Source organism: Pinus tabuliformis, chromosome 2_2, assembly GCF_031772625.1.
Source record: "Pinus tabuliformis cultivar Carrire ecotype Pingquan chromosome 2_2, CPIR1, whole genome shotgun sequence".
NCBI lineage: Eukaryota > Viridiplantae > Streptophyta > Pinopsida > Pinales > Pinaceae > Pinus > Pinus tabuliformis.
The window spans coordinates 900,447,880-900,462,493 of NC_142300.1; positions in this window are offsets into that span (position 1 = coordinate 900,447,880).

Sequence of the window (14,614 nt, forward strand, 5' to 3'; positions counted from 1 at the left end):
GCTGCGGGCGGGCGAGACGAACCGCGGGCGAACTGCACACGGGTGAGGCTACCCGGACCGGCGAACAAATGCGGTTAAGGCTCGGGTGAGCGAACCGGCGAGTCGACCCGAGGGCGACCCGCACCAAACGGGCGGGCGACCCAAGGGCGACTCACACCCGGACATGAACGAGCGGACATGGGCGAGCTGGGCGTGAACACAAGTGAACATGGACGAGCCAGACGTGGGCAAGCGGAACATGGACGAGTCGGACATGGGCGAGCTGAACGTGAACACGGACAGTACATGGGCGAGCTGAACGTGGACGGGGCAGCGGTTGGGCGTGTGAACGTAGGCGAACGGAGGGCGACCCGGGCGGGCGCCCCTCTATACAGCAACGGGCAAGGCACGACAGCAAATGTGGTGCAGCGCGAACAGTCATGCGAGCGAAAGAAACAGCAAGGCGGCGTTCGAAGGCACTACGAATTATAACATGAGGGAATGCGAATGAGCTACGAAAGTTTATAAGGGGCAGAGGTCGGCCTTGCCTTGGGCAAGGGCCGACCTGCCCACAAAATAAGAAGGGGCTTCAAAACGTATTCTCTTGGGGTCGGCTTGTGAGATAGCGCCCCTCAACGAAAGAGATGAGATGGCTATAAGTAGAAGGCTCATTCGAACAAGAGAGCAATCAAGCAAGTCTTGGAGTTCGATCTTCCTACATTCGCATAAGGTAAAGATCTGGTTATGCGCACATCTCTTGCGTAGCAAGAGAAGGTGCGAACTTTACCGAACAGTTGGTGTAGGCGGTGCGGCGTTACACGGTATTCTTGCAGATCGGCTGGTGTGGTTTGGCACGGTGGTTCGGTGTTGTGCGCAGGCCGAGTTGACTGCGGTTCTGGCACACGGTAACTCAGACTGTGCGCAGGTCGTATTGGCTGTGGTTTGAAGTATCGGGTAGTGCGTAAGGTGCGCAGGCCGAGTTGGGGAACCGTGGCTCGGGTGAGCACGTTCCGCCATAGGCACGGGTGCACGATTGTAAGGGCGTTGGCCCACTCTCTATATTTGGTTAAGTGTGGCCGTGAGTAAGTCCGACACACGATCGTATAACTTGGCATTTGGTTAAGTGTGGTCGTGAGTAAGTCCGGCACATGATTGTATAACTTGGTATTTGGTTAAGTGCTGGCCGTGGTTAAGCCCGGCGCACTGATTGTATAAATTGAAACATTTCATAATATAAACGGTTGGGCGAACTCGTTGGGAGTTGCCCCTCCCATATTACATCGGTGTAATTTTTGTTATTATTGCAGTTTTATTACATGATTGTTATCAGTTATGAATGTTGATGAACGATTACAATTGTTGATGAATGTTTAATGCACTTTAAGAATTAAAGTTAAGAGTTTTATGGTTAAGGCGTAGTCCATAAACGTGCATTCGGTCAAGAGTGGGCGTTCGGTGGTGCTGCGCTCCGCCCAATAAAGAAAAAAAAAGATTGGGGGCATGACAGTTGGGATCCCATAATAGGCCTTCTCATTCTTAACACGGTATCAATTTTATCGATGGTGTTGTAATGGGGTTAAGTTCAGTTGCAATCTCTACGAAGCCATCCAAGAGATTTCACACGACTTAACTTAGTTTTGATTTTATATTTTTACTTTTCTTAGTCAAAAAGTTGTAACCATTTTCATCAACTGAACTCTTTAAAAATCCTGATCTTCTGTATGTAAAAGTTAATCATGCATAGCTTTGTATAAGGATATATATTCTAGCTGAATGGGATTATGGTGCAACTTCTTGATTATTTTTGAGTAAGATTGAACTCTTGGACTAATGTTTCATTGAAACTATAATATAATTATTGCCCTGGCTTCTATTTTCATGTAATTGTTATGTCTCTTGATTCATAAGGCACTGCGTTAGCTTAAGAATTTCTATGGGAAGTGGCAAGTGGCCACCATGTCTTGGAATCTAGTCTTGTAACCATTGTAGTATGTAGGAGTGTGTTTTTCTTCAGTAACTAGATCTATGTTTAATTTCCAAATCGTTTTGTTAAATAGCTCTTAGAATTTCAGTACGCCATTCTGTACTTAAGCTATTACTTCGTTTTCATAAATCTGGGAAAAGCAACAAATATATTGTCGTTGAGTCTTTGTGAGATGAGGACATTGTTATAAATATCTCTTGTACATGATCAATTTCGTAATTATACTTTTTACAGTCATGAATTGTTAAAAAATGGAACTTTTCAATTTAAATCAAATTCCCAAGAAAACCAACTGTCGTGTTTCAAATTCGATCTCTTGTTTTAAACTGAGATATGTTTATAGCTATATATGTATATCAGTGACCCTAGGCTCTTGTAACATTGAGCTCTGTGTGGAATGTCCAAGACTAGTAAAGACAAAGTGTTATTTATATATGCTATGTGTTAACATCTTAAGAATTGTATGGAATTTACAGCATAGTCATTTCGATTTCTTGCGTGGGATTATTTGCATTATAGAGTAATCATTGTTTGAATAGATCACTGGTTATTTGTTCCTTTTCGTATAAAGTTATGTACTTAGATTAAAGTTTCATGACTTCATTTAGATTAGCTCTGAATTAGAAAGGTAAGATTTGTCTTTTGAAGTTAAGTGTGTTGAATTAAGAAATAGGGATTGGTTTGAGTATCATTGAATTGTCTTCGATTCATAGAGCCATGAGATTAGTTTATGAAATGATTTTGAATCAGGTTTTTGTTAGATTGGTTTGAGAGAATTAGTAGTGATAATTGTTAGTCTCATTTCTAAATATAGTTCTCGAGTTAAATAAGTTTTAGTTAAAATAGAATAGTGATTTGGGTTTCGAATGAGATAGATTGGAATAAAATATGTTTCTACACTTTAGCTTTTCAGATTATAATTATTAGAAATATAGATTGAACATTTCATACTTAATTATGTACTAAGTTGTTTAGAACCTGAATCTAAATGTAGTTCCACTCAAAGTTTACGAAATTTGGTTGACAATTTAATTTAGGGAATCCAACAACATGTAAAATCCCTAACATTTTTGGCGTCATTGTCGGGGACTTGCAATTTCCCCAAAGTCTGGTTTCCTTTAGTGGATTTCTGTAGTGTTTTCTTTTTCTTATTCGCAAAAGTAAAGGTAGGCCTAGGGATTGTAAGGGTAGAATTATTTCAAGCACAAAATCATTTTAAGAATTATTTTGTCCCATAATAACACCCCCAAATAATCCATCTAATCATTACGCAGGTATCAGAGAGGAGGGATAAAGCTCCACCAGCAAGGTGGCATAAGAAAAAGGAATACCACATCAAAAGGAGGCATAACAACATCAAAGTATACAACAGCAAGGACAAAAAGTCTTGGGAGTTGCCACAGGTACAAAATTGGTGGTAATTTCACAAGTGGAAACTGCAACAGGAGGACCTCGAAGGGATTTGGGACTTGGTTACATTGAGCTTAATTCATTTGAATCCTCTTCTAGCCAGACCACTATACCAGAGCTTACTTTTGGGCCTGTAGTAAAGATGGCCAATAAAGGAGAGGAAAATAGAAACAATGGGGAAAATCACATTGGAGGTAATGACATAATCCCCATTGGAGGAAATAATGATAGAAGATATGGACCAAGGGGAGGATCCAAGAAAAAAGAAGATGATGAAGAGACTAACTTTGGATTTCCTATTATGGACATCACCATAACCATCAATATGAAGAATATACCCTTGACATCTCTTCCACTTTTTCATGGTACCTCCTCTGAAGGTCCTAACTCAATTATATATATATATATATATTTTAATTTGGTATTCTTTGCAGAAGCTATAATTATTATGATGATGCACACAAGCTTAAACTATTCCCTGCCACCTTAAAAGACTCAACACTGAGATGGTTCATGAGCTTAGGAGAGCACACCATTTACTCATGGGATGACATGAAGTCTGTCTTCCTTAAGAAATATCAAGACTATTGTAAAATTATAGATGTTAATGATATCTTTAGGATGCAATAGATGGAGGACGAAAGTACGGAGGAATACCTAGATAGGTTCCTTTATAACTACCACAAATCATGAATGGGTAATTTGGACGAGAGAACCTTTAGGACTGCCTTTCTGAAGGGGTTAAGGGAGGAATGCATTGAAACACTAAATCACCTAAGTTCTGGCGATATCTATAAAGAAACCCTTTTCTGAAATAGCTAAATTATGTATAAATTATTCTAGAAGTCAATCTAAGGTAGGAAAAAGGATCTGAGACAACTCAAGGGATTATGTGTCTAGAAACCCTAAACCAGTACAAGATGGTGTCACTAGAGTTGAGTTGGGAACCTTCTGGAAAAATTTAAAATAAATATTTTAAACACCATTAGGGACCAACTAGATACTTTAAAAATTAAAACGAAATAAGAAGAAGAAAAAGTTTCCTTGGCAATTTTCTATCCTAAATGCAGACATAAGAATTTTGAAAGAGAATGTCCCATCAATGTGGTAGAAGTGTGCAGGATTTGTACACAAGAGCATGCCACTAATGAATGCCCATCCCTACTAGGAATACAAGCTATCTACAAGGGGTGGGGGGGGGGGGGGCTCAGACTAGTGAATTTCCTCAAACAATCAGAAATCCATCATGGAGAGGGCTAAACCATAATGTTTATCAAGATCATAATATGCAAGCTTTTGCCCAAAATCAGTCATGGAATTCTCCACCTCCCTATCCTTCATGGCCTACTCAACCACCTCAAACTTCTCCTTGGAACCAGGGGCAGAGAGTAAGTCCTTATGGGAATACATTTCAGCCTCAAAGCCAAGCATATCCCTGGTACCAATGCCCACATTGCATGTCTTATGCACCCAATATGCCTCAATTTCTGCAAGGACTTAATTCATCCTATTATCAGCAACCTTCAATGCCATTACCACCACCAACACATCAAACCTTTCCTTTACTTCAAAGTTCTAATTCCTCTACACAACAAGTGCAACAATCACTTAACCCTCCTTGCAGCTACCTACACAACCAATTGCCAATCCTAATAAAAGACCTCATCAAATTGTACAAAATATTGAGTTGCAAACTTTTCCCACATATGTTATTACTACTTTTCCTATTAATGAAATTCAATTAAGATAAGGAAAAACAATTAAGAAAAATAAATTAGCTATAATTATTCAAGAGGAGGATCCCCATGAAGAACCCAAAAATAAAAATTATAAGCAAACAAAAAATGGAAAAAACAATGAACTAAAAGAATCACAAGAAGAACCTAGGGAGCCTCCTTATCCGGAGAGATTTCTCGTAAAGAAAACTGAAGTGCCCATAGAATATGACTTGGAATATGAATTGAGGAATGTTTGCATAAAAATTCCTTTGTTGAAATCCATTAGAGACATTATGATTTATACCAAGATCATTAAGGATATTTGCATCAAAATGCCAGGAAGGAAGAGAAGTAAAAATCAGAATATTAAAGTATCTATCCATATGTAAAAAATGATCTCTGGATTACCACCAAAGTATAATGATATAGGGAACCCTGTGGTAAACAAAGAAATCAATGGACTCTTTTTCCCAATACTTTAGTAGACTTGGGGGAAACCATCAATGCCATGACTATTGATACCATGACATTATTACAATTAAAAGAGGTAAGGCCCACACCCATTGTGATGGATTTGGAAGATAAGTCCATTGTTAAACCTGTGGGGGTCCTAGAAGACATAGTGTTAACAATAGCTTATTGGGAATTGATGCAGGAGCATTCAACCCAAGAGAAAATCATTGTAATTTAGTAGACATAGGGGGTCATGTGTTTTAAGGAAGTTGGATTCCTAAGTGATTAATTAATGTAATAATTAGGCTTTTGAGTGAGTAGGATAAGAATTAATTAGATAATGTGAGGATGTTTTAAATGCTCTAGAATTAAGGAGAACACAAGTGGTTAATAATTACAAGAGAGTTAGAAGTCAATTATAACTCTTAAGGCAGTTTCATGATTCGAGGAACTAGAGAGAGTTCTTAGGGACTTAGAGGACATTTAAGAGTCAGTTCAACATATTAAGGATCTGAACTAGAATTAGTTCAACAAAACCGTGTTGTATAAAGATAAGCCTAAAAGGCGAGAATGAGTCATTCGGTAGTCAGAGAAGTAGCTAGAGGGTAGCTAGTGAGTCAAAGAGTCAGATTATAAGCCTACAGGCAGGGGAAGAAATGCCACTAATCAGAAAAACAGGCCAGAGAAAGACTCTTATGTAAATACTCGTTTGTTAATGCAACAACTCGATTCAGAGTGTGTATAATGTGTACTGTGTAATTGAATTACAATCTGTGTGTGGCTAGAGTGTTTCTGCATAACTTATGATGCAGGTGTAGAACAGAGGCGGAATACAAAGAAGCGTAACAGAACAACTTCCAACTGCGGTTGGGTAGAAGTTGTTGAGGCAGCTCCACAGTTGCGATTGTGGGTAGAGTTGTCTTAGAGACAACAATTCCAGCAAAGGAATGTTGGGTAGAATTGTTAATCAACGAATGGTCCGAGAAGAGAACCATAGAGTTTGTGTTTCGGCTCAGTCACACAATGACAGTACAGAAGAAAGCCTTTAGTGCTAGCGTGAAGGGGGAGGAGCATAAAGGCATGAATGGAGTTAAATTAAGGAGAGAGTTGTGGTGGAATGGTGAAACATGAAGAACCTTTGAAGAAATCCGAAACCACAATGAAATGTTGAAGAAATAGCGTAAAAACATAAGTAAACAGAGTAGCGAAGAAGTGAAGAATTGATGCACAACAACTGTTGGATCTGGAAGATCAACGGTCAGGATTAAATCGCGAGAGTGGAACAAGTAATATAGCATTGTAATACATCAAAGGGAGGAATCAGTCTTGAGCAAAGTGCGATGTGGGACATGCAATTTAGGAGTGGACCTGACAAACTATATACTGCAACATAGAACCCATCGAGTCCGTAAGTCATGTCGAACCAGAACTTTTAAGTGGAAAAGGTTAGGAGCTGAAGGATGGTGTGATAGCTGATAGCTAATAGTGATAAGCACTGATTGGAGTTCGGGCAGATCGGAGATCAAAGGTCAGGTGTTTCAGAGATCGGGGCAACAATGCAGAAAGACTTGGTTTCAACGGACCCGACGATAAATATGAATGCGGTTGTATAAATTTTGAGATCCACTTATGTGTTCGGAGTGTGTTTTCCCGTGTATTTCCTGTATTACGTTAAAGTGTGGTGGCAAGTCTTTTAAGGTTTAAGCGTTATTTAAATGCTTCCGATAGTCGCATATTGGAGTCAGAGGGGTGATAAGAGTTGTATGTGGCATGACCATGGAGAATGAAATTAGTGATTGCGATAAAGGTGTACCTTGGAAATTGTGCAAAGGCTTTAAAAAGGCAGAAAAGGTAAGTTTATGCCAATTATGTGTATTTCTATGTATAATAGAAATAAAGCGTCGATTGAAGGTTTGGTGGTTATGTCCACATTAACCAAAGGTTAAAGAGGGGTTTGTTATATATATATATGCGGCAACAATGCTATGAAGTCCTAAAGTGCAGATAAGGCTTAAACTATAGTTTATAAGGGGTGAATGAGTTCTGATATAAAAGGAAAAGGTGAGTTAAGCGTTAGAATTTATTAGTCTATAAATCATTCCGCTTGAGACTATGAAAGGGGGCCTAAAACCTTATTAAATGAAGATTGAACTCCTTAGAGAGTTAAAATACCTAGGACTAATGTGCTTATACATTGTAAATGCATACTGTGGGTGTAAGCATGGATGAACCTACGTCATTAGTGGTATCAGAGCGGGGAAAGATTTCCTATGAAAAGGAGTTTGCAGACAGAAGAAGGTAATGTGCATAAGATGAATGATAGAAAATACAACAGAGGATTGTAGGAGGGAACTTTTGAAGTCCCTGGGAGATTGTAGTAGTTCCAGCAGAGGCTTGGAATACATAGGAACAAAGGATTCCTTGAAGAAAAGTGAGAGCAATATTGCTTAGTATAATTTCTGAAAGAAAGAGGACTTGGAGACCAAACATAGGACAATCCATTCAAAGTGCAGAAGAATGGGAGAACAAGATCATACATAGATCTTGGAGGTAAGATAGTGTGTTTTGTTTCAAATTGAAATTGAAGATTGTGGTTGCAGATGAAAAATCTCAACAAAGGACAACAAGAGAAGCTGTGAGAGGAGAACCAGATGTGTTCTTGAAGGTAGAGTAAGGAAAACACTCTGAAGGAGAAGTGGCAGTGAACCTGAAGAATCCAACAAGAGATTGGACAGAGAGGATAGCTGAAGTGTTCTCAAAAGAGAGTGAGAGATTGCATAAGCTTAGAAGGAGAAAATGTGTTGCTCAAGAGGAGTTTCTAGATAGAGGACCCATTCTTACCAAAAGACTGAGTGAGGAGAGCTTAGTGAGGTAAGATTGTAGCGAGGAGGACTAGTTGTTGCAGAGGCTTGTTGCAGATGAGTGAGGAGCTCATGAAGAAAGAGAAGAAGAAGATGACTACTGATAGTCATAGCAGAGGTTTAGAGAGAAGCCACAACAGAAGATTTAGAAGAAGAATGCCAAAGAAGATGACAAGAGGCTAAGTTAAGAGGAGATTGACAAGGAGTTGGCTGAGATAAGAAAAGAAATTGATGTGTTAACAATGCAACTAGAAGGAAACCATAGACAAGGTTGGGTATTAAGGAAGAAGCTAGTGGAGTGGCATGAGATGCAGAGAAGGCTACAACAAAAACAAGCAAAGTGGCTGAGGGAAAAACTCAAGGAAGTTAAGTTGGAAATGGAAGAGTCCGTTTGTGAACTAGAATAGGGAGAAATTCTGGGAGAAAGTGAAGACTACACTGAAGATAAAGAATGGAGATCAAGTGAAGATCTCATGGACTATTGGGATAGTTAAAAACAGCATGACGAGATGCTAACTGAAGATGAAGGGATGATGTATAAGGCCATCAAGCCTTGTGTTTTTGAACCTAATAGTTTTGGTATGCTTGTAGGATGCATAGGAGAGGATAGACAGTCTTGTGAAGCTATCGAAAGCATGGAGGAGTATCTTACAGAAGATGAATACTCTAAAGTAAAGCTGAATAGAGCTCTTGAACTAAAGTATGAGGAGAAATGTGTTTTAGGGGATGAAAGGTACTCTAGAGTAGAGTATGATGAAGAAGACCTCTCAAAGGAGGAAAGTGTTGAGTTCTTACAGCAGAAAAAATTCATTGACAAATTAATAATTGGAGCTCTTACAAGAGAAGAACCATTCCTTGTGAAGGAAGGAGATGAAGTTGAGCTTGAGGAGCTGAATCACGTATAAGATTCAGAGCAGAAAGGAAATGTGATGACTGAAGATTCAAGTAAGACCGTCAGGTCTTATGATTTTAAAATTAATAATTTGTAGATGATTGCAGTTACATCACAGGAGGATGAACAAACTTTAGAGTTTGTAAGAGAGAAGGAGTAGAATATGAAATCTGTTCAGATCAAGACTGAGATAGCAAGATCCCAAAACCAGAAGGAGACATAAGAGTCGCCTGGGAGTAGGCAGAATGTTAGAGCTGTCATAAAGGAGGAAGATGGCAGTCTTATTCCAATGAAGACTGAAGAAATGTTGTCCCAAAGAAATGATCCAATGAATGTCATTGGGGAAGGACAGATATTGTTTGAAGATGATATGGAGGTTCTTAAAGAACAAGAGGGTAAGGATGAAAGGGAGGCAGTTAGAATCAAACAATTTCAAAGAAGAGATAACCAGCAGCAGGCTAAGGAAGAAGAATTTCACTACTATGAACAAAAGCAAGGAGGCATCACTGAAACAGATGATGGGGAGGAGAGACTAGTTGACAGTCTCATGAATTCTTTTGAGAATTCAAAACATCATACTGATGTGCTGACAAAGGAGAAAGAAACATAGCAGCAAACTGAATTGTTGCCAAAGGAAGATAAGGCACAAAAGCCTTACGTTTTTTATTTTAAGAAATGTTTTGTGAATGCAGGTTTAGTTGCAGATGCTGGTGGAAATTTGGCACAGTTGAGTAGCCAAATAAAGATGAAAGAATAAGATTCTGTGGAAGAATTTAATACATGGAACAGAGATGTTCAATTGCTGGAGAGAATGCTGGAAAGTCAGAATCCAATGCAGAAATTAGATGTTGCAAAGGGAGATATCCTTTAGGATATTCAGGAAGTTTGGGCGGGGGCAATGTCTACAATGGTAGCAAGAGCAAGGGGAATGTCTACAATGGTAGCAAGAGCAAGAGCAATGTCTACAATGGTAGCAAGAGAAAAAGTAGAAGAAAATAAACAACAATTTGAAAAGTTAGTAGAAAGCAGCAACAACCTGAAGCAGAGAGAAAGAGGTAACAATGAATGGCAGAATATGGACCAGCCCAAATATATGCTAGAGATGTAGATTGAAGAGTTATGGCAGTTAATGATGAAACAATCCATATGGAGGAAAATAATAGTAGTAGGAAGGATGATCAATCAGAACTTGAACCTGATTGACAAGGAGAGGAAAATGAAACAGAAGACAGCAGAAATACAGCAGAAGCAAAGGTGCAAGACATTTGGGCAGATACAAACTAAAGTTTGGGACCCTGGAGGTTTTTATCAACACATAAGGACACATGATCAGGAGATCATGAATATTTTCTACTTTGGGAGTCTAATGTAGGAGCATTCAACCCAAGAGAAAATCATTGTAATTTAGTAGACATAGGGGGTCATGTGTTTTAAGGAAGTTGGATTCCTAAGTGATGAATTAATGTAATAATTAGGCTTTTGAGTCAGTAGGATAAGAATTAATTAGATAATGTGAGGATGTTGTAAATTCTCTCGAATTTAGAAGAACATGAGTGGTTAATAATGGCAAGAGAGTTAGAAGTCAATTATAACTCTTAACGCAGTTTCATGATTCAAGGAACTAGAGAGAGTTCTTAGGGACATAGAGGACATTTAGGAGTCAGTACAATAGATTAAGGATCTAAACTAGAATTAGTTCAACAAAACCATGTTGTATAAAGATAAGCCTAAAAGGCGAGAACGAGTCAGTCGGTAGTCAGAGAAGTAGCTAGAGGGTAGCTAGTGAGTCAAAGAGTCAGATTGTAATCCTACGGGCAGGGGAAGAAAGGCCACTAATCAGAAAATCAGGCCAAAGAGAGACTCTTGTGTAAATACTCATTTGTTAATGCAACAACTCGATTCAGAGTGTGTATAATGTGTACTGTGTAATTAAATTACAATCTGTGTTTGGCTAGAGTGTTTCTGCATAACTTATGATGTAGGTGTAGAATAGAGGCGGAATACAAAGAAGCGTAACAGAACAACTTCCAACTGCGGTTGGGTAGAAGTTGTTGAGGTAGCTCCATAGTTGCAATTGTGGGTAGAGTTTTCTTAGAGACAACAATTCCATTAAAGGAGTGTTGGGTAGAATTGTTAATCAGTGAATGGTCCGAGGAGAGAACCATAGAGTTTGTGTTTTGGCTTGGTCACACAATGACAGTATAGAAGAAAGCCTTTAGTGCTAGAGTGAAGGGGGAGGAGCATAAAGGCATGAATGGAGTTAAATGAAGGAGATAGTTGTGGCGGAATGGCGAAGGACGAAGAACCTTTGAAGAATTCGAAACCACAATGAAACGTTGAAGAAATAGCGTAAAAACATAAGTAAATAGAGTAGCGGAGAAGTGAAGAATTGATGCACAACAACTGTTGGATCTGGAAGATCAACGGTCAAGATTAAATCACAAGAGTGGAACAAGTAATATCACATCACAATACATCAAAGGGAGGAATCAGTCTTGAGAAAAGTGCGATGTGTGACATGCGATTTAGGAGTGGACCCAAAAAACTATATACTGCAACCTAGAACCCATCAAGTCCGTAAGTCATGTCGGATCAGAACTTTTAAGTGGAAAAAGTTAGGAGATGAAGGATGGTGTGATAGCCGATAGTCGATAGTGATAAGCGCTGATCGGAGTTCGGGCAAATCAGAGATCGAAGGTCGGGTGTTTCAGATATCGGAGCAACACTGCGGAAAGACTTGGTATTAATGGACCCGACGATAAATATGAATGTGGGTATATAGATTTTGAGATCTGCTTATGTGTTCGGAGCGGGTTTTCCTGTGTATTTCCTGTATTGCGTTAAAGCGTGGTGGCGAGTCTTTTAAGGTTTAAGCATTATTTAAATGCTTATTATAGTCCCATATCAGAGTCAGATGGGTGATAAGAGTTGTATGTGGCGTGATCACGGAGACTGCGATGAGTGATTGCGATAAAGGTGTACCTTGGAAACTATGCAAAGGCTTTAAAAAGGTGGAAAAGGTAAGTTTATGCCATTTATGTGTATTTCTATGTATAATATAAATAAAGCGTCAATTGAAGGTTTGGTGGTTATGTCCACATTAACCAAAGGTTAAAGAGGGGTTTGTTATATATATGCGGCAACAATGCTATGAAGGCCTAAAGCGCGGATAAGGCTTAAACTAAAGTTTATAAGGGGTGATTGATTTCCGATATAAAGGGAAAACATGAGTTAAGGATTACACTTTATTAGTCTATAAATCATTCTGCTTGAGACTATGAAAGGGGGCCTAAAACCTTAGTAAATGAAGATTGAATTCCTTAGAGAGTTAAAATACCTGGGACTAATGTGCTTATGCATTGTATATGCATACTATGGGTGTAAGCGGGGGTGAAACTACATCAGGAATACCCAATTGATTTAATTATAATTTCCCCAAAATTTTCTAAACCCAAACATCCAATAGTTTTAGGGCAACCTTGGCTAGCCACTGTTGATGCTATTACTAGGTGCAGAAATGGATAAATGATTATTTCTAATGGATCAAAAAATCAGACATTGACCTTTTTCCATCTGCCCAATTGGCTGTTGAAATACCTCTTTGGCTGGAGAATCCCTATGCAGAAGAAGACTGTATGCTCCCCTTATTAACTCGAGAACAATTAAGAGGATTTCAAGAACAATCTGAAGACCATGTTTTGCAGCAATTCTTGTCTGATCTTAATTGCATTAATTATCATGTTTCTTTTAATGGCTATCATCATGTTTTCAACAGTGAATTTTAGGAAACTTGTCACCCTACTATATTTGCATCATTTACTATGGAAACCATGGAAGAAAGAAGTGAAGAAATTTCTCAACTTGTTGAAATTAGTGCTTCAAAAACATTGTACATTGTGTAGAAATTCTCACTGTATATCACTTGATAATACAATATACTAAAGCAAAATACTTGATCTACTTCTACAAACAAACTTGCGAAATCTTAATCGATTATGAGCAATATCAAATAGAACACATATAATAGATGAAGAGAAAGCAATCACACATGAACACAAAAGAATACTCTGGGGAAAGCCTCAACTAAAAACCCTGATCTCTTTATTATCATACAAGTGGAAATATCTCTGGATTACACAAAGCTTTAGCTCACAAGCTATCCAGCTCTCAGTACAATCCCTCAATACAGCTCACAGACTGAATAGACACAACATATCCCTTCCCTCAGTCCTCCAAGCCTCATATTTCCTTGCGTAGTTTTTCTTGGGGTCCAGTGATGCCACCTGTGTGAAGTCTAGCCTCATACAACTCACTAAACTCAGAAACAACTGTGCAATCCTTAAGGAATGAATTCCTTCTGCATGCAAGAGATATCCTCCATGGAATTTTCCTGCAACTGATAGTACATTGTCCCATCATCTGATCTCAACTGGGTCTCTGAATGAACTGGCATGCATGAGTTATTTATGAGAGATTATTCAGTTATACGAAGAGCAACAGTTACATGCATGCATGAATTAACTGACTGAACTCACAATTAGTTCTACAAACTGTTGGAACTAATATAATTGGACTTAACTCAGTTATCTGAGCTAACTAATTACAACTCAAAGTACAACTCATCCTCATCTCCTTAACTAAGGGATAAATTCCTCAATCAATGGAGAAACTGTTGCATGTCTTCACATAGACTTCATGTTTGATTTTATCCAATTAATTAACTCAAGATGAATTAATTAATTATTTTTCAAACAGCTGCTAAAAACAAATTCGGATTTTAATTCTCAATTTTAGTTCAGGGACTAACTAAAATTGGAATGTATCCCTAAATGCTATTTATAGAAATTCTATTTTTATCACTTCTATATTTAGCATTTCCTGTTGTTATTTTCAACACTCCCTCTCAACAAGAAAGGGATTATCAGTCACCCCAATCCTGTCTCTGTGGAACTCGAATTTGCATTTTGACAATGCCTTAGTCAAAATATCTGCATCCTGCTCCTCGGTCGAAACATACAACAACAACATGATCCTCTTCACCACACAGTCTCGAAGATGATGGTACCGGATATCAATGTGCTTGGACCTGTCATGAAATATTGTATTCTCAGAGAGTTTGATACAACTCTGATTATCACAATAAATCATACTTGGATCCATTCTCTGACCATACAATCCCACTAGAATCTTCCGCATCCAAATGGCCTTGCATGCTGCTTGACTGGCAGCCATGTATTCAGCCTCTGTTGAGCTAAGTGCAACTGACCTCTGTTTCCTATTGTACCAAGAAACTACAGCTAAACCAAGGTTGAATATT